The 21724-nt window shown below is 48.2% G+C and overlaps 1 long non-coding RNA gene across 1 annotated transcript; it reads right to left on the bottom strand.

Annotated features, from left to right (window-relative positions):
• Positions 1-9242: 9242 nt before the first annotated feature.
• On the bottom strand, positions 9243-19114 carry LOC139262416 (uncharacterized). Its single transcript, XR_011592969.1, has 3 exons — positions 19067-19114; positions 18444-18539; positions 9243-9318 (listed from the first exon to the last, which is right to left on the bottom strand). It is a non-coding gene; the product is annotated as an uncharacterized lncRNA (long non-coding RNA).
• Positions 19115-21724: the final 2610 nt, after the last annotated feature.

Genomic DNA, 21724 nt, shown 5'->3' with positions numbered 1-21724 from the left:
TGGCCTTCATAGCGAGGGGATTTGAGTACAGGGGCAGGGAGGTGTTGCTACAGTTGTACAGGGCCTTGGTGAGGCCACACCTGGAGTATTGTGTACAGTTTAGGTCTCCTAACTTGAGGAAGGACATTCTTGTTATTGAGGGAGTGCAGCGAAGGTTCACCAGACTGAGTCCCGGGATGGCGGGACTGACATATCAAGAAAGACTGGATCAACTGGGCTTTTATTCACTGGAGTTCAGAAGAATGAGAGGGAATCTTATCGAAACGTTTAAAATTCTGAAGGGTTTTCGACAGGTTAGATGCAGGAAGAATGTTCCCAATGTTGGGGAAGTCCAGAACCAGGGGTCACAGTCTAAGGATAAGGGGTAAGCCATTTAGGACTGAGATGAGGAGAAACTTCTTCACCCAGAGAGTGGTGAACCTGTGGAATTCTCTACCACAGAAAGTTGTTGAGGCCAATTCACTAAATATATTCAAAAAGGAGTTAGATGTAGTCCTTACCAGTAGGGGGATCAAGGGGTACGGCGAGAAAGCAGGAATGGGGTACTGAAGTTGCATGTTCAGCCATGAACTCATTGAATGGCGGTGCAGGCTCGAAGGGCCGAATGGCCTACTCCTGCACCTAGTTTCTATGTTTCTATATAAACCGTCCGATCCCCTCGATTATATAAACACACCCGAACCCCTCAATTATATAACCCCCGAACACCTCGATTATATAACCCCCCCCCCCGAACCACTCGATTATATAAACACCTGATACCCTCGGTTATATAACCCCACGAACCCCTCGATTATATAACCCACTGAACGCCTCGATTATATAAATCTCCCAACCCCTTGATTATATAAACACCCGAACCCCTCGATTATATAAACCCCGAAACCCTCGATTATATAAACCCCTAAACCCCTCAATTATATATCCCGCCCGAACCACTCGATTAGATTCCAGCCTGTAACTCACTCCCGGGTATCTGTTATTCTATATATAAACCCCCCACCGAATCCCTCGATTAGATTCCAACCTGTAACTCACTCCCGGGTATCTGTTATTCTTTGTATAAACCCCCCCGAACCACTCGATTAGATTCCAGCCAGTAACTCACTCCCGGGTATCTGTTATTCTATATATAAACCCCCCACCGAATCCCTCGATTAGATTCCAACCTGTAACTCACTCCCGGGTATCTGTTATTCTATATATAAACCCCCGAACATCTCGATTAGATTCCAGCCTGTAACTCAATCCCGGGTATCTGTTATTCTATATATAAACACCCCGAACCCCTCGATTAGATCCCAGCCTGTAACTCACTCCCGGGTATCTGTTATTCTATATATAAACCCCCCACCGAACCCCTCGATTAGATCCCAGCCTGTAACTCACTCCCAGGTATCTGTTATTCTATATATAAACCCCCCGAACCCCTCGATTAGATCCCAGCCTGTAACTCACTCCCGGGTATCTGTTATTCTATATATAAACCCCCCGAACATCTCGATTAGATTCCAGCCTGTAACTCACTCCCGGGTATCTGTTATTCTATATATAAACCCCCCCCCCGAACCCCTTGATTAGATTCCAGCCTGTAACTCACTCCTGGGTATCTGTTATTCTTTATATAAACCCCCTGAACCCCTCGATTAGATCCCAACCTGTAACTCACTCCCGGCTATGTTATTCTATATATAATACCCCCCCGAACCCCTCGATTAGATCCCAGCATGTAGCTCACTCCCGGATATCTGTTATTCTATATATAAACCCCCCCCCCGAACACCTTGATTAGATTCCAGCCTGTAACTCACTCCCAGGTATCTGTTATTCTTTATATAAACCCCCTGAACACCTCGATTAGATCCCAGCCTGTAACTCACTCCCGGGTATCTGTTATTCTATATATAAACCCCCCCGAACCCCTCGATTAGATTCCAGCCTGTAACTCACTCCCAGGTATCTGTTATTCTATATATAAACCCCCGAACCCCTCGATTAGATCCCAGCCTGTAGCTCACTCCCGGGTATCTGTTATTCTATATATAAACCCCCCCGAATGCCTCGATTAGATCCCAGCCTGTCGCTCACTCCCGGGGATCTGTTATTCTATATATAAACCACCCGAAACCTTCGATTAGATTCCAGCCTGTAACTCACTCCCGGGTATCTGTTATTCTATATATAAACCCCCGAACCCCTCGATTAGATTCCAGCCTGTAACTCACTCCTGGGTATCTGTTATTCTATATATAAACCCCCGAACCCCTCGATTAGATCCCAGCCTGTAACTCACTCCCGGGTATCTGTTATTCTATATATAAACCCCCGAACCCCTCGATTAGACCCCAGCCTGTAACTCACTCCCGGGTATCTGTTATTCTATATATAAACCCCCCGAACCCCTCGATTAGATCCCAGCCTGTAACTCACTCCCGGGTATCTGTTATTCGATATATAAACCCCCCGAACCTCTCGATTAGATCCCAGCCTATAACTCACTCCCGGGTATCTGTTATTCTATATATAAACCCCCCGAACCTCTCGATTAGATCCCAGCCTGTAACTCACTCCAGGGTATCTGTTATTCTATATATAAACCCCCCGAACCCCTCGATTAGATCCCAGCCTGTAACTCACTCCCGGGTATCTGTTATTCTGTATATAAATCCCCCGAACCCCTCGATTAGATCCCAGCCTGTAACTCACTCCCGGGTATCTGTTATTCTATATATAAACCCCCCGAACCCCTCGATTAGATCCCAGCCTGTAACTCACTCCCGGGTATCTGTTATTCTATAGATAAACCCCTGAACCCCTCGATTAGATCCCAGCCTGTAACTCACTCCCGGGTATCTGTTATTCTATATATAAACCCCCCGAACCCCTCGATTAGATCCCAGCCTGTAACTCACTCCCGGGTATCTGTTATTCTATATATAAACCCCCCGAACCCCTCGATTAGATCCCAGCCTGTAACTCACTCCCGGGTATCTGTTATTCTATATATAAACCCCCCGAACCCCTCGATTAGATCCCAGCCTGTAACTCACTCCCGGCTATGTTATTCTATATATAAACCCCCTGAACCCCTCGATTAGATTCCAGCCTGTAACTCAATCCCGGGTATCTGTTATTCTATATATACAAACCCCCCGAACACCTCGATTAGATCCCAGCCTGTAACTCACTCCCGGGTATCTGTTATTCTATATATAAACCCCCCACCGAACCCCTCGATTAGATCCCAGCCTGTAACTCACTCCCAGGTATCTGTTATTCTATATATAAACCCCCCGAACCCCTCGATTAGATCCCAGCCTGTAACTCACTCCCGGGTATCTGTTATTCTATATATAAACCCCCCGAACCTCTCGATTAGATTCCAGCCTGTAACTCACTCCCGGGTATCTGTTATTCTATATATAAACCCCCACCCGAACCCCTTGATTAGATTCCAGCCTGTAACTCACTCCTGGGTATCTGTTATTCTTTATATAAACCCCCTGAACCCCTCGATTAGATCCCAGCCTGTAACTCACTCCCGGCTATGTTATTCTATATATAATACCCCCCCGAACCCCTCGATTAGATCCCAGCCTGTAACTCAATCCCGGGTATCTGTTATTCTATATATAAACCCCCCCGAACACCTCGATTAGATCCCAGCCTGTAACTCACTCCCGGGTATCTGTTATTCTATATATAAACCCCCCCCCCGAACACCTTGATTAGATTCCAGCCTGTAACTCACTCCCGGGTATCTGTTATTCTATATATAAACCCCCCCAAACCCCTCGATTAGATCCCAGCCTGTAGCTCACTCCCGGGTATCTGTTATTCTATATATAAACCCCCCCGAATGCCTCGATTAGATCCCAGCCTGTCGCTCACTCCCGGGTATCTGTTACATTGAAACATAGAAACATAGAAAATAGGTGCAGGAGTAGGCCATTCGGCCCTTCTAGCCTGCACCGCCATTCAATGAGTTCATGGCTGAACATTAAACTTCAGTACCCTATTCCTGCTTTCTCGCCATACCCCTTGATCCCCCTAGCAGTAAGGACCTCATCTAACTCCTTTTTGAATATATTTAGTGAATTGGCCTCAACAACTTTCTGTGGTAGAGAATTCCACAGGTTCACCACTCTCTGGGTGAAGAAGTTCCTCCGCATCTCGGTCCTAAATGGCTTACCCCTTATCCTTAGACTGTGACCCCTGGTTCTGGACTTCCCCAACATTGGGAACATTCTTCCTGCATCTAACCTGTCTGACCCCATCAGAATTTTATATGTTTCTATGAGGTCCCCTCTCATTCTTCTGAACTCCAGTGAATACAAGCCCAGTTGATCCAGTCTTTCTTGATAGGTCAGTCCCGCCATCCCGGGAATCAGTCTGGTGAACCTTCGCTGCACTCCCTCAATAGCAAGAATGTCCTTGCTATTCTTGTTATTCTATATATAAACCCCCCGAACCCCTCGATTAGATCCCAGCCTGTAACTCACTGCCGGGTATGTCTTATTCTATATATAAACCACCCGAACCCTTCGATTAGATTCCAGCCTGTAACTCACTTCCGGCTATCTGTTATTCTATATATAAACCCCCGAACCCCTCGATTAGATCCCAGCCTGTAACTCACTCCCGGGTATCTGTTATTCTATATATAAACCCCCCGAACCCCTCGATTAGATCCCAGCCTGTAACTCACTCCCGGGTATCTGTTATTCTATATATAAACCCCCCGAACCCCTCGATTAGATCCCAGCCTGTAACTCACTCCCGGGTATCTGTTATTCGATATATAAACCCCCCGAACCTCTCGATTAGATCCCAGCCTATAACTCACTCCCGGGTATCTGTTATTCTATATATAAACCCCCCGAACCTCTCGATTAGATCCCAGCCTGTAACTCACTCCCGGGTATCTGTTATTCTATATATAAACCCCCCCGAACCCCTCGATTAGATCCCAGCCTGTAACTCACTCCCGGGTATCTGTTATTCTGTATATAAACCCCCCGAACCCCTCGATTAGATCCCAGCCTGTAACTCACTCCCGGGTATCTGTTATTCTATATATAAACCCCCCGAACCCCTCGATTAGATCCCAGCCTATAACTCACTCCCGGGTATCTGTTATTCTATATATAAACCCCCCGAACCCCTCGATTAGATCCCAGCCTGTAACTCACTCCCGGGGATCTGTTATTCTATATATAAACCCCCCCGAACCCCTCGATTAGATCCCAGCCTGTAACTCACTCCCGGCTATCTGTTATTCTATATATAAACCCCTGAACCCCTCGATTAGATCCCAGCCTGTAACTCACTCCCGGGTATCTGTTATTCTATATATAAACCCCCCGAACCCCTCGATTAGATCCCAGCCTGTAACTCACTCCCGGGTATCTGTTATTCTATATATAAACCCCCCGGACCCCTCGATTAGATCCCAGCCTGTAACTCACTCCCAGGTATCTGTTATTCTATATATAAACCCCCCGAACACCTCGATTAGATCCCAGCCTGTAACTCACTCCCGAGTATCTGTTATTCTACATATAAACCCCCCGAACCTCTCGATTAGATCCCAGCCTGTAACTCACTCCCGGGTATCTGTTATTCTATATATAAACCCCCCGAACCCCTCGATTAGATCCCAGCCTGTAACTCACTCCCGAGTATCTGTTATTCTATATATAAACCCCCCGAACCCCTCGATTAGATCCCAGCCTGTAACTCACTCCCGGGTATCTGTTATTCTATATATAAACCCCCCGAACCCCTCGATTAGATCCCAGCCTGTAACTCACTCCCGGGTATCTGTTATTCTATATATAAACCCCCCGGACCCCTCGATTAGATCCCAGCCTGTAACTCACTCCCAGGTATCTGTTATTCTATATATAAACCCCCCGAACACCTCGATTAGATCCCAGCCTGTAACTCACTCCCGGGTATCTGTTATTCTATATATAAACACCCCCGAACCCCTCGATTAGATCCCAGCCTGTAACTCACTCCCGGGTATCTGTTATTCTATATATAAACCCCCCGAACCCCTCGATTAGATCCCAGCCTGTAACTCACTCCCGAGTATCTGTTATTCTATATATAAACCCCCCGAACCTCTCGATTAGATCCCAGCCTGTAACTCACTCCCGGGTATCTGTTATTCTATATATAAACCCCCCGAACCCCTCGATTAGATCCCAGCCTGTAACTCACTCCCGAGTATCTGTTATTGTATATATAAACCCCCCGAACCCCTCGATTAGATCCCAGCCTGTAACTCACTCCCGGGTATCTGTTATTCTATATATAAACCCCCCCGAACCCCTCGATTAGATCCCAGCCTGTAACTCACTCCCGGGTATCTGTTATTCTATATATAAACCCCCCTGAACCCCTCGATTAGACCCCAGCCTGTAACTCACTCCCGGGTATCTGTTATTCTATATATAAACCCCCCGAACCCCACGATTAGATCCCAGCCTGTAACTCACTCCCGGGTATCTGTTATTCTATATATAAACCCCCCGAACCCCTCGATTAGATCCCAGCCTGTAACTCACTCCCGGGTATCTGTTATTCTATATATAAACCCCCCGAACCCCTCGATTAGATCCCAGCCTGTAACTCACTCCCGGGTATCTGTTATTCTATATATAAACCCCCCGGACCCCTCGATTAGATCCCAGCCTGTAACTCACTCCCAGGTATCTGTTATTCTATATATAAACCCCCCGAACACCTCGATTAGATCCCAGCCTGTAACTCACTCCCGGGTATCTGTTATTCTATATATAAACACCCCCGAACCCCTCGATTAGATCCCAGCCTGTAACTCACTCCCGGGTATCTGTTATTCTATATATAAACCCCCCGAACCCCTCGATTAGATCCCAGCCTGTAACTCACTCCCGAGTATCTGTTATTCTATATATAAACCCCCCGAACCTCTCGATTAGATCCCAGCCTGTAACTCACTCCCGGGTATCTGTTATTCTATATATAAACCCCCCGAACCCCTCGATTAGATCCCAGCCTGTAACTCACTCCAGAGTATCTGTTATTGTATATATAAACCCCCCGAACCCCTCGATTAGATCCCAGCCTGTAACTCACTCCCGGGGATCTGTTATTCTATATATAAACCCCCCCGAACCCCTCGATTAGATCCCAGCCTGTAACTCACTCCCGGGTATCTGTTATTCTATATATAAACCCCCCTGAACCCCTCGATTAGACCCCAGCCTGTAACTCACTCCCGGGTATCTGTTATTCTATATATAAACCCCCCGAACCCCACGATTAGATCCCAGCCTGTAACTCACTCCCGGGTATCTGTTATTCTATATATAAACCCCCCGAACCTCTCGATTAGATCCCAGCCTGTAACTCACTCCCGGGTATCTGTTATTCTGTATATAAACCCCCAGAATCCACCCACCCTCCCTCCACTGCCTTCCCTTTCCCTCCGTCCTTCCCTCGCTCCCTCCCCTTGGTCTTGACCCTCTCTGTCTCAACCTTCTCTATCTGAAGGCTCCCACCTTGTGCTTCCAGCAGTCTGGGTATTTGCAGCTCCCGCTCCGCGACCTTGAAGGCTGTTTCCAGATTCTCCTTGTCCGACTTGTGCTCATAGTCCCGCGGTTCGAGCAGGCCGGGTCGAAGAGCATTGATAACAGCAATGAAAGCCAGGCCGCTCCTCCAGCTGCTGCTGAAATCTCGGACATTGATACCCAGCCCCCTGAAACAGAGTAAAGGCACTGGTCACTCTCTCACCGTACGCAGTGTATATTTGATGGGGGAAGCTTTGCAGGGCTACGGGGAAAGAGCAGGGGATGGGACTAATCAGATATTCCTTCAAAGGGCCAGCACAGGCACGATGGGCCGAATGGCCTCCTTCTGTGCTGTATGTCTCTAACTCCCTGCGAGGATCGCACTGACCCTTAAACATGAGCTCCTTACATGGCCTTTTCCTGAACCCACTGCAGCAAGGCCTTTTTTGCCGACACCTTCCATTTTGCGTGGAGCCGTGATTTCCGTTTCCGTGGCGGTGAGGAATTAAACCCAGGCGGAGACTCCACGTGGGTCTGTTTGGAGGCGAATTCAAGTCCCTTTGCGAGTTCCTCGATCTGTTCAGAGTGATATCAAATTCAGTAACACCGAAAATAAAATATAAAATACACAGACTCCTCAACAGAGTCACTGCTTTACCCCAAGGATGCACCTTTACCCCCTGTGTGTGCTGTACATGTACAGGGGACACTGAGACACACGGGGTGTACAGTACCAGACGGAAGTGAATCGTTCTCCTTTACCCCCTGTGTGTGCTGTACATGTACAGGGGACACTGAGACACACACGGGGTGTACAGTACCAGACGGGTGTGAATCATTCTCCTTTACCCCCTGTGTGCTGTACATGTACAGGGGACACTGAGACACACACGGGGTGTACAGTACCAGACGGAAGTGAATCGTTCTCCTTTACCCCCTGTGTGTGCTGTACATGTACAGGGGACACTGAGACACACACGGGGTGTACAGTACCAGACGGAAGTGAATCGTTCTCCTTTACCCCCTGTGTGTGCTGTACATGTACAGGGGACACTGACACACATGGGGTGTACAGTACCAGACGGAAGTGAATCGTTCTCCTTTACCTACTGTGTGTGCTGTACATGTACAGGGGACACTGACACACACGGGGTGTACAGTACCAGACGGAAGTGAATCGTTCCCCTTTACCCCCTGTGTGCTGTACATGTACAGGGGACACTGAGACACACGGGGTGTACAGTACCAGACGGGAGTGAATTGTTCCTTTTTGGCGGGAGTGTGGGGGCGGAGCGGTTGGCGGTGGAAAGTCATGTGATTAAATCTTAAGGAAAACAGAATTGGCAATCCTAGTCACATGATCAAATGTCAGGTGATCAAACCTCCATGAACATGTCGAACCAGAGTTGGTGACCCTACACAGCTGCAGTAGGTGGTGGGAGTATTTACAGACGGAGCCTTCCTCAGTCCCTGAGGAGCGGGTGAAATACATACGTGGAAATGCAATATAATGGACCAGATCAGCCCCAGGATGATGGTTGGCTTCCCCTCCACAATGTCCGGGACATTGATGTTCACCAACTTTATCTGCAATATCAAGGCAGCAGTTACCAAACAGTCCCACCGTAACTCCGACAAAAAGTGCGTCAAAATAAAGTCAAAGAAAATAACTGACCGATTTCTTCCTTAAAAATTTCAGGGCGGTTCCGATGTTGCTCCTCCAGTGAATGGGGTTGGAACGTCCTTTCTCGTGGGCCTACCAGGGTAGAGAGCACGGACACATTACTGCTCTCGCATCGCAGCTCACAACATCTCCAGCACTTTCTCCTTCACTGGTCCCAGACAGCCCAGGCTTCCCGTCTCCCTCTCCACTTTCAGTGCATTTTCCATTTTCGTTGAACACTCATTCATCCCCATACGAGCCTCCTCCCACACTACTTCATCTCACCCTCCCAGCATATCCTTCTATTCCCTTCTCCCTCATGTGTTTATCTAGCCTGCCCTTAAATACATCTGTGCTATTCGCCTCAACCACTCCCTGTGGTAGAGTTCCACATTCTCACCACTCTCTGGGTAAAGAGGTTTTCTCCTGAATTCCCCATTGGATTTATGAATGACTATCTTATATTTATGGCCTCTAGTTTTGGTCTCCTGCCACAAGTGGAAACATCTTCTCTACATCTAATCTGTCAAACCCTTTCATAGTTTTAAAGACCTCTATCAGGTCACCCCTCAACCTTTGCTTTTCTAGAGTAAAGAGTCCCAGCCTGTATAGTCTTTGCTGATGGTTATAACCTCTCAGTTCTGGTATCCTCCTTGTAAATCAGTTTTGCACTTTCTCCAGTGCCTCCATATCCTATTTATAATATGGAGACCAGAACTGTTCACAGTGCTCCAAGTGTGGTCTAACCAAGGTTCGATACAAGTTTAACATAACTTCTCTGCTTTACAATTCTATCCCTCTAGAAATGAACCCCAGTGTCTCTCTGTAGCTTTATTAACCTGCTTCGCTGCTTTTACATAAGAACATAAGATAGGCCATCTAGCCCCTCAAGCCTGCTCCGCCATTCAACAAGATCATGGCTGATCTGGCCGTGGACTCAGCTCCACTTACCTGCCCGCTCCCCATAACCCTTAATTCCCTTATTGGTTAAAAATCTATCTATCTGTGACTTGAATACATTCAATGAGCTAGCCTCAACTGCTTCCTTGGGCAGAGAATTTCACAGATTCACAACCCTCTGGGAGAAGAAATTCCTTCTCAACTCGGTTTTAAATTGGCTCCCCCGTATTTTGAGGCTGTGCCCCCTAGTTCTAGTCTCCATTGGAAACAACCTCTCTGCCTCTATCCTTTTCATTATTTTAAATGTTTCTATAAGATCACCCCTCATCCTTCTGAACTCCAATGAGTAAAGACCCAGTCTACTCAATCTATCATCATAAGGTAACCCCTCATCTCCGGAATCAGCCTAGTGAATCGTCTCTGTACCCCCTCCAAAGCCAGTATATCCTTCCTTAAGTAAGGTGACCAAAACTGCACGCAGTACTCCAGGTGCGGCCTCACCAATAGCCTATACAGTTGCAGAAGGACCTCCCTGCTTTTGTACTCCATCCCTCTCACAATGAAGGCCAACATTCAATTCGCTTTCCTGATTACCTGCTGCACCTGCAAACTAACTTTTTGGGTTTCATGCACAAGGACTCCCAGGTCCCTCTGCACCTCACCATGTTGTAATTTCTCCCCATTCAAATAATATTCCCTTTTACTGTTTTTTTTCCCAAGGTGGATGACCTCACACTTTCCGACATTGTATTCCATCTGCCAAACCTTAGCCCATTCGCTTAACCTATCTAAATCTCTTTGCAGCCTCTCTGTGTCCTCTACACAACCCGCTTTCCCACTAATCTTTGTGTCATCTGAAAATGTTGTTACACTACACTCTGTCCCCTCTTCCAGGTCATCTATGTATATTGTAAACAGTTGTGGTCCCAGCACCGATCCCTGTGGCACACCACTAACCACCGATTTCCAACCCGAAAAGGACCCATTTATCCCGACTCTCTGCTTTCTGTTAGCCAGCCAATTCTCTATCCATTATAATTCATTTCCACTGACTGCACGTACCTTTATCTTCTGCAGTAACCTTTTGTGTGGCACCTTATCGAATGCCTTTTGGAAATCTAAATAGACTACATCCATTGGTACACCTCTATCCACCATGCTCGTTATATCCTCAAAGAATTCCAATAAATTAGTTAAACATGATTTCCCCTTCATGAATCCATGCTGCGTCTGCTTGATTGCACTATTCCTATCTAGATGTCCTGCTATTTCTTCCTTAATGATAGTTTCAAGCATTGTCCCCACTACAGATGTTAAACTAAACGGCCTATAGTTACCTGCCTTTTGTCTGCCCCCTTTTTTAAACAGAGGCGTTACTTAGCTGCTTTCCAATCCGCTGGTACCTCCCCAGAGTGCAGAGAATTTTGGTAGATTATAACGAATACATCTGCTATAACTTCCGCCATCTCTTTTAATACCCTGGGATGCATTTCATCAGGACCAGGGGACTTGTCTACCTTGAGTCCCATTAGCCTGTCCCGCACTACCCCCCTAGTGATAGTGATTGTCTCAAGATCCTCCCTTCCCACATTCCTGTGACCAGCAATTTTTGGCATGGTTTCTGTGTCTTCCACTGTGAAGACCGAAGCAAAATAATTGTTTAAGGTCTCAGCCATTTCCACATTTCCCATTATTAAATCCCCCTTCTCATCTTCTAAGGGACCAACATTTACTTTAGTCACTCTTTTCCGTTTTATATATCTGTAAAAGCTTTTACTAACCGTTTTTATGTTTTGCGCAAGTTTATCTTCGTAATCTATCTTTCCTTTCTTTATTGCTTTCTTAGAAATTCTTTGCTGTCGTTTAAAATTTTCCCAATCTTCTATTTTCCCACTAACCTTGGCCACCTTATATGCATTGGTTTTTAATTTGATACTCTCCTTTATTTCCTTGGTTATCCACGGCTGGTTATCCCTTCTCTTACCACCCTTCTTTTTCACTGGAATATATTTTTGTTGAGCACTATGAAAGAGCTCCTTAAAAGTCCTCCACTGTTCCTCAATTGTGCCACTGTTTAGTCTGTGTTCCCAGTCTACTTTAGCCAACTCTGCCCTCATCCCACTGTAGTCCCCTTTGTTTAAGCATAGTATGCTCGTTTGAGACACTACTTCCTCACCCTCAATCTGTATTACAAATTCAACCATACTGTGATCACTCATTCCGAGAGGATCTTTTACTAGGAGATCGTTTATTATTCCTGTCTCATTACACAGGACCAGATCTAAGATAGCTTGCCTCCTTGTAGGTTCTGTAACATACTGTTCTAAGAAACAATCCTGTATGCATTCTATGAATTCCTCCTCCAGGCTACCCCGTGCGATTTGATTTGACCAATCGATATGTAGGTTAAAATCCCCCATGATTACTGCCGTTCCTTTTCACATGCCTCCATTATTCCCTTGATTATTGCCCGCCCCACCATGAAGTTATTATTATGGGGCCTATAAACTACGCCCACCAGTGACTTTTTCCCCTTACTATCTCTAATCTCCACCCACAATGATTCAACATTTTGTTCATTAGAACCAATGTCGTCTCTCACAACTGCCCTGATATCATCCTTTATTAACAGAGCTACCCCACCTCCTTTCCCTTCTTGTCTGTCTTTCCGAATTGTCAGATACCCCTGTATGTTTAATTCCCAGTCTTGGCCACCCTGCAACCACGTTTCTGTAATGGCCACCAAATCAAACCCATTTGTAATGATTTGTGCCGTCAACTCATTTACTTTATTTCGAATGCTGCGTGCGTTTAGGTAGAGTGTTTTAATACTAGTTTTTAAACCATGATTTTTAGTTTTGACCCCTCCTGCAGGCCTTTACATTCAGTGGCCCTTTTTGTTTTTTGCCTTGCCTTTAGTGATTTGTGATTCTGTTCCCCGAGATATACCGAGGCCCAGGAGAGGCGAGGGCCCAGGGGCAGCACGGGCCAGCCCACACTGCGATCTGTGGATAGTAGGAGCATGCGTGCGCACCAGGTCAGCACAGCAGAGCAGGTCTCCAGTTGTCCTGGTTAACTCTTGCCACTGGACCAAGACCTAGCTCTGTCAACCCCGTGTGGTGGCTGGTGTGCAACGGCCACCCCACGTTAAAAAATCCACCCACAGGCATCTTCCACCCTTCAACTTGTAGTTCTGGACCTAGATTGTCAGGTCTCTCATTGAAACACCTGTGAACTCATATATTTTTGGTGTGGAAGCTGGTCATTCTCGATACGAGGGGCTGCCTAATAGTAATTATTCTGTTCCTAACACAGATGAGGCTGCACACAGGGAGATTAAAGTAACAGTGATCTCAGTCTTTATTAAGACACTCCAGAGTGAGGAACAGGCCTTAGGGGCCGGCTTATATACAGTGCTCCCAAGGGATGCTGGGATCCCTTGGGACTTCAGGGGATGAGCTCCCTGGTGGCAGAACATGGGACTGCATGCTTTACAGATACACAACATCACTCCCCCCCGCCAAAGTCAAAGTGAAAACTATTTACAAGGTGAGGCGGTCGGGAGCCTTTCTTTCCCTGGTGGACCGCCTCGGTACAAATGTCTGTTCTGGTGTGTTGGTTGTGCTCTCACTGGGCTGTCGTGTTGTTGGCCCTGCAGGGCTGCTGGGTGAGCCTGGCCTTGCTGGGTTGTTGGGCGTGATGGGTTCGATTTCCTGGTCCGGTGTGGTGTCGTTGATCCTTTGGGTGCGTGTTGTGGGCTCGAAAAAGGTGGTGTCTGCTGTGGGTTGTTCAGGGCAGTCTGTGAACCGCAGCCTCGTTTGGTCCAGGTGCTTTCTGAAAATTTGTCCATTGTCTAGTTTGACTACAAACACCCTATTCCCTTCTTTAGCTATCACCGTGCCCACGATCCACTTGGGACCATGTCCATAGTTTAGCACAGACACAGGGTCATTCAGATCAATTTCCCGTGACACAGTGGCGCGACCATCGTTTACATTTTGTTGCTGCCGCCTGCTCTCCACCTGATCATGCAGGTTGGGGTGAACCAGCGAGAGTCTGCTTTTAAGTGTCCTTTTCATGAGTAGCTCAGCCGGGGACACCCCTGTGAGCGAGTGGGGTCTCGTGCGGTAGCTGAGCAGTACTCGGGACAGGCGGGTTCGGAGTGAGCCTTCTGTGACTCGTTTAAGGCTCTGTTTGATTGTTTGTACTGCCCGCTCTGCCTGCCCATTGGAGGCTGGTTTAAACGGGGCCGAGGTGACATGTTTGATCCCATTGCAGGTCATGAATTCTTTAAATTCGGCACTGGTGAAACATGGCCCGTTGTCACTGACCAGTATGTCAGGCAGGCCGTGGGTGGCAAACATGGCCCTCAGGCTTTCAATGGTGGCGGTGGCGGTGCTTCCCGACATTATTTCACATTCAATCCATTTTGAAAAAGCATCCACCACCACCAGGAACATTTTACCGAGAAACGGGCCCGCATAGTCGACATGGATCCTTGACCATGGTCTGGAGGGTCAGGACCACAAACTTAGTGGTGCCTCTCTGGGTGCGTTGCTCAACTGAGCACACACGCTGCATTGCCGTACACAGGACTCTAAGTCAGAGTCGATACCGGGCCACCACACATGGGATCTGGCTATCGCTTTCATCATTACTATACCCGGGTGTGTGCTGTGGAGATCCGAGATGAACGTCTCCCTGCCCTTTTTGGGTAGCACTACACGGTTACCCCACAACAGGCAGTCTGCCTGAATGGACAGCTTGTCCTTTCGCCGCTGGAAAGGCTTGATTGGCTCTTGCATTTCAACGGGGATACAATACACAGTTTTTTTTACTCGGGACAGCAGAGGATCTTGGCTGGTCCAAGTCTTAATCTGGCGGGCCATGACAGGCGATTTATCATTTTCAAATGCTTCCATGACCATCAACAAGTTTGCAGGCTGCGCCATTTCCACCCCCGTGGTGGGCAATGGTAGCCGACTGAGAGCATCCGCACAGTTCTCGGTGCCTGGCCTGTGGCGGATGGTATAGTTATACGCTGATAACGCGAGTGCCCACCTTTGTATGCAGGCTGAGGCATTAGTATTTATCCCCTTGTTTTCAGTGAACAGGGATGTGAGGGGCTTGTGATCGGTTTCCAGCTCAAATTTGAGGCCAAACAGGTACTGTTGCATTTTCTTTACCCCGAACACACACGCTAATGCCTCTTTCTCAATCATGCTGTAGGTCCTCTCGGCCTTAGACAAGCTCCTGGAAGCATAGGCGACAGGTTGCAACTTCCCCGCAACGTTAGCTTGTTGTAATACACACCCGACTCCGTACGACGACGCATCACATGCTAGCACAAGTCTTTTACACGGGTTATACAATACAAGCAGCTTGTTGGAGCATAAAATGTTTCTGGCTTTCTCAAAAGCAATTACTTGGTTTTTTCCCCATATCCAGTTCTCACCTTTGCGCAATAACACATGTAGGGGCTCTAAGAGGGTGCTTAACCCTGGTAGGAAGTTACCAAAATAGTTGAGGAGTCCCAGGAACGACCGCAGCTCCGTGACGTTCTGTGGCCTGGGTGCGTTCATGATAACCTCTGTCTTGGTGTCTGTGGGCCGAATGCTGTCCGCCGCGATCTTTCTCCCCAAAAACTCAACTTCTGTTGCCATGAAGACGCATTTCGACCTCTTCAGCCACAGCCCTACGCGATCCAGTCGCTGGAGGCCCTCCTCCAGGTTTTGTAGGTGCTCGATGGTGTCCCGACCCGTGACCAATATGTCGTCCTGAAAAACCACCGTGTGTGGTACCGACTTGAGTAGGCTCTCCATGTTTCTCTGGAAGATCGCTGCAGCCGACCGAATTCCAAACGGGCATCTGTTGTAGATGATCAGTCCCTTGTGCGTGTTGATGCATGTGAGGTCCTTCGAAGACTCCTCCAGCTCCTGTGTCATGTAGGCCGAAGTCAGGTGAAGCTTGGTGAACGTCTTGCCTCCTGCCAGCGTCGCAAATAGGTCGTCTCCCTTAGGTAGCGAGTATTGGTCCTGTAGCGAGAAACGATTAATACTTACTTTATAATCGCCGGAAATCCTGACCATGCCATCACTTTTGAGTACTGGAACAATCGGGCTGGCCCACTCGCTGAATTCCACTGGGGAGATGATGCCCTCGTGTTGCAGCCTGTCCAGCTCGATTTCCACTCTCTCCCTCATCGTGTAAGGTACCGCTCGCGCCTTGTGGTGAATGGGTCGTGCCTCTGGGACCTTCGCCCCGGTAAAGTTTCCCATGCCTGGCTCAAAAAGCGAAGGAAATTTGTTAAGAACCTGGGTAAATGAGGTCTTATCGACATGTGATAGCGCTCGGATGTCATCCCTGTTCCAGCGGATTTTGCCCAGCCAGCTCCTTCCAAGCAGTGTCGGGCCATCGCCCGGGACAATCCAGAGTGGCAGTTCATGCACCGTACCCTTGTAGGTGATCTTGACCATGGCGCTGCCCAGGACAGTGATAAGGTCTTTGGTGTACGTTCTCAGTTTCATGTGGATGGGGCTCAGGGCTGGTCTGAATGCCTTGTTGCACCACAGTCTCTTAAACATCTTTCTACTCATGATGGATTGGCTCGTGCCAGTGTCCAGTTCCATGGTTACGGGTAAGCCATTCAATTTTACGTTTAGCATTATAGGTGGACATTTCGTTGAAAATGTGTGCACCCCGTGTACTTCAGCATCTGCCTCCTCTCTCTGAGGCTCGAAATTGCTTTGATCCATCATGGACCGATCTTCCTCTGCCACGTGGTGGTTAGCAGGTTTTGCAGAGCTTGCAGCGTGTTTGCAAGCTCGTTGGAGGTGCCCCATTGTTCCACAGCTCTTGCAAACATACCCTTTGAAGCGACATGAATAGGTTGAAAGGAAGCCTCCACAACGCCAGCAAGGTGTGAATTGCCTTGCATTCATCCTTTGTTGGGGACTCTGAGTCATCTGGGTCACCTGAGGCCTGCTGGCAGTTGCAGACTCGTGGGTTCTGCCCTGTACATTTCTGCTTGCAAACACAGTTCCAGTTAATTTATGAACATTGCTAGCACTTGTGTGCTGAGAGATTTGTTTTCTGTTATCACTGGTGGACATAAACACCTGAGCTATCGCAATGGCCTTACTGAGGGTCGGTGTCTCTACAGTCAAAAGTTTTCATAGGATGGTCTCGTGGCCAATGCCCAGTACAAAAAAGTCTCTGAGCATCTGCTCCAGGTAGACATCAAGCTCACATTGTCCTGCAAGTCGCCTTAGCTCGGCGACGTAGCTCGCCACTTCCTGACCTTCAGATCGCTGGCACGTGTAGAACCGATACCTCGCCATCAGCACGCTCTCCCTCGGGCTAAGATGCTCCTGAACCAGTGTACACAGCTCCTCATATAACTTATCTGTGGGTTGCACCTGAGCCAGAAGATTCTTCATGAGGCTGTAGGTCGGTGCCCCGCAGACTATGAGGAGGACTGCTCTCCTTTTTGCAGCGCTTCCTTCTCCGTCCAGCTCGTTGGCTACAAAGTACTGGTCTAGCCGTTCGACATAGGCTTCCCAGTCCTCACCCTCCAAGAACTTCTCCAGGATGTCTACAGTTTTCTGCATCTTTGCGTTGGATTCATATTCTCGTCGCCAGTTATTGTGTTCCTAACACAGATGAGGCTGCACACAGGGAGGTTAAAGTAACAGTGACCTCAGTCTTTATTAAGACACTCCAGAGTGAGTAACAGGCCTTAGGGGCCGGCTTATATACAGTGCTCCCAAGGGATGCTGGGATCCCTCGGAACTTCAGGGGATGAGCTCCCTGGTGGCGGAACATGGGAGTGCATGCCTTACAGATACACAACAATAATACTGTTGAATATAACGCCGAGTAAAGAGATTTCTCCTGAATTCCCTATTGGATTTATCAGTGACTATCTTACGTTGTTGGCCCCTAGTTCTGGTCTCCCCCACAAGCAGAAATATCTTCTCTACGTTTACCCTATCAAACTCTTTCATAGTCTTACACACCTCTATCGCCTCTCAGCCTCCTCATTTCTACCAAAAAGAGCAGCAGCTTGTCCAATCTTTCCTGATAGTTATAACTAAACATGTGATCACTAACTAGTTGGGGGAGAAAAGGCTGACTGATTGGGAGAGGTGGTTGGAGACGGGAGGTCACGCGATCAAGCCTCCAGGAATGCATCCAACCAGAATTGTCGACCCTAGGATCGAGTGGGCCTTTTTTTCGGTCTCAGTGTTGTGACACTGGGGCAGCGGGCTGATTAAAACTATCCACGGGTTAGTGCATCACTATTGTCTCTTTCTCACCAGCCGCTTTCCTGAGAGAACCTCCAGTAGATCCAGGAGCCTGCGTCCGTCCCGGAGATCCTGGTACAAGTCGTGGACAACAGACGGGGTCTTGTGCTGTCGGAATACAAAAGCAGGACGTTACTCCGACTCGTGTCCCGTGGCTACCCAACTTCCGTCTACATGTCAGCCGTGGCTCAGTGGGTCGCGCTTTCACCTGAGTCAGAAGGCCGTGGGTTCAAGGCCCACTCCAGAGACTCGAGTACAAAATCTAGGCCGACATTCTCAGTGCAGTACTCAGTGCACTGTCATTGTGCCATCCTTCAGATGAGGTGTTAAACCTTCGTGGACGTATAAAAGATCCCACGGCACTGTTTCGAAGAGAAGCAGGGGAGTTCTCCCCGGTGTCCTGGCCAATATTGATCAGTCAACCAACACCACTAAAACAGATTATCTGGTCATCTATGTCATTGCTGTTTGTGGGAGCTTGCTGTGCACAATTTAGCTGCCGCATTTCCCACATTACAACAGCGACTACACTTCAAAAGTACTTCAGTGGCTGTAAAGCGCTTTGGGAAGTCCTGAGGTTGTGAAAGGCGCTATAGCAATGCGACAGACATGGGCCCCCGTACTTTCTCTCTTACCTTTGCCAGCTGTGCATTAACCCAGTTTGTAAAGGTGCGATTCTGAACTTGCTCGTGTTCAGCTGTAACACATGACATGTGCAGAGTTATGAAAGCAGAATTAATCCTTACACCACAATGAGCTCATTGCAGTAACAATTTATTACCTGCCTGTCTGGACACGGAGACACTCAGTCATACACACAATCACGTGCACACACACTCACTCAGACATACTCACTCCCACACTCACTCACGCACACTTGCACACACTCACACTCGCACACTCACTCGCACACACTCACTCACATATTTGCACACTCACTCACACACTCACACTCACTCTCTCACACACACACGCACTCACACACTCACACTCGCACACTCACTCGCACACACTCACTCACTCACACACACACACCCACACACACACTCACTTACTCACATTCACTCGCACACACTCACTCGCACGCAAACTCACTCACTCACACACACTCACTCGCACACACATTCACACACACACACTCACTCGCACGCACACTCACTCACTCATACACACACACTCACTCACTCACACATAATCACTCGCGCATACTCGCACACACACTCACTCACTACACACACTCACTCGCACACTCACACACACGTGACCCATCACGAGTGTTCTTGAAAGTGCCACCTGTGGAAGATTACCTGGAAGGTCTGGCCATCAAACCTCTTTTCTCGCATTGCCCTTTTGTCCCTGTCATTTTTTGACTGAAAGCATGCTCCGTGCAGCAGGGAAAAGGCAGAATTGGAGCAGCAGGTCAGAGAATGTGATAGAGACTGGGCTCTTCAACTCAAGGGGCTTGGAGAGAGGGGGCGAGGTACCCAGAGCTAACAGAGACAGTTGGATTAATTCAAAGGGGGCCGCGAACTAGTGCTACAGAATCTCGGAGATGCTCTCCAGTGAATTTGCCAAGTTTATCCTAACAGCACAGGAAGACACACAGATAACAACTTAGACACAAACAGGCCCTCCTCGGTGACAGGTTACAAGGGGACAGACTTACCCTGGTGATACTGGAAGAAGCTAGTCACCAGATTCACATATTTAACACTTGCAGACTGATCCTCAGTGGTCATTTCACCGAAACTCTCCACTTGCGACTGTTGTAAGTTATTTATTTCACCGCCCAAGCGATTTTATTCACTAAACGTCCAAGTGTGTTGGCTCCAAATAAACAAATCCCGAGGTAAAGAATGCAAAAGGAAATTTCCATGTTCCAGATCTCGGGCCTCACAAGACAGATCAGCCTCTGCTAAACGACCACCTCGGACCAACACTGTTCAGTGATGTCTGCAACAGTCACCAACCACACTGCACTGAAATAGTACTTAAAGTGTGATTAACAGTGTGAGAGATCACACCTCAAGCGGGAAGTGACGCATTTTTATACCCATCTCCGGCACAATGATACAAAGCCACCCATCAGTTCAAACCAATTATTCTTTTTTAATTCCGTGTAAATCGGCCCCCCACTTCATTTTTAAATCCACTAGGAATATAGGAATTGTTAGACGGGAGAAGCCCACTGACCATCTCATTCGCCTTCCACCATCCTGGTAGTCACATGATACGATAATGGAGTTGTTGACCAACCACAGCGATCAATCTCCATCAATGAGACTACAACAGACCCAGGCGGGAGCCGAGGAAACCTCAGTGGGGGAGAACTTCGGGAACCACAGGCCCAAAGTCACTCGTTCCCCCCCCCCCCCCGAGCTCGCAACACTCACCACACAGGAGTAAGACTAATCGGATAGCTCTTTATTAGATAGTGACAACTATGGCTCAGTGGGCAGCACTCTCACCTTTGAGTCAGAGGTTGTGGGTTCAGGTCCCACTCCGGGGACTTCAGCGCATAAATCTAGGCTGACACTCTAGTGCAGTGCTGAGGGAGTGCTGCACTGTCGGAGGGGCAGTGCTGAGGGAGCGCTGCACTGTCGGAGGGGCAGTACTGAGGGAGCGCTGCACTGTCGGAGGGGCAGCACTGAGGGAGCGCTGCACTGTCGGAGGGGCAGCACTGAGGGAGCGCTGCACTGTTGGAGGGGCAGTACTGAGGGAGCGTTGTACTGTCGGAGGGGCAGTACTGAGGGAGTGCCGTGTTGTCGCAGGGGCAGTACTGAGGGAGCGCCGCATTGTCGGAGGGGCAGTACTGAGGGAGTGCTGCACTGTCGGAGGGGCAGCACTGAGGGAGTGCTTGCACTGTCAGAGGTGACGCCTTTCGGATGAGATGTTAAACCGAGGCTCCGTCTGCTCTCTCAGTTGGATGTAAGAGATACCACAGCACTATTTCGAAGAAGAGCAGAGGAGTTCTCCCCAGTATCCTGGACAACATTTATCCCTCAATCAACATCACTAAAACAGATTATTTGGTCATTACCACGTTGCTGTTTGTGGCAGCATGCAAAATGGCTGACACGTTTCCCACATTACAACAGTGACTACATTTTCAAAAGTGGGAGCGCTTTGGGACTTCCTGAGGTCGTGAAAGGCGCTATATAAATGCAAGTCCTTCTTTTTCTCGAAGAGCCGGCACAGGCCCGATGAGCCAAATGGCCTCCTTCTGTGCTGTACCATTCTATTTCATGTCTCAGTTTCCTCATTCAGATCCACCCCAGGTCTGTGCTGAATTA

The sequence above is a fragment of the Pristiophorus japonicus genome, chromosome 4, assembly GCF_044704955.1.
Source record: "Pristiophorus japonicus isolate sPriJap1 chromosome 4, sPriJap1.hap1, whole genome shotgun sequence".
Taxonomy (NCBI): domain Eukaryota; kingdom Metazoa; phylum Chordata; class Chondrichthyes; family Pristiophoridae; genus Pristiophorus; species Pristiophorus japonicus.
The sequence above is the reverse complement of the archived record's forward strand: the minus strand, read 5'-3'. Positions and strand labels throughout refer to the sequence as shown.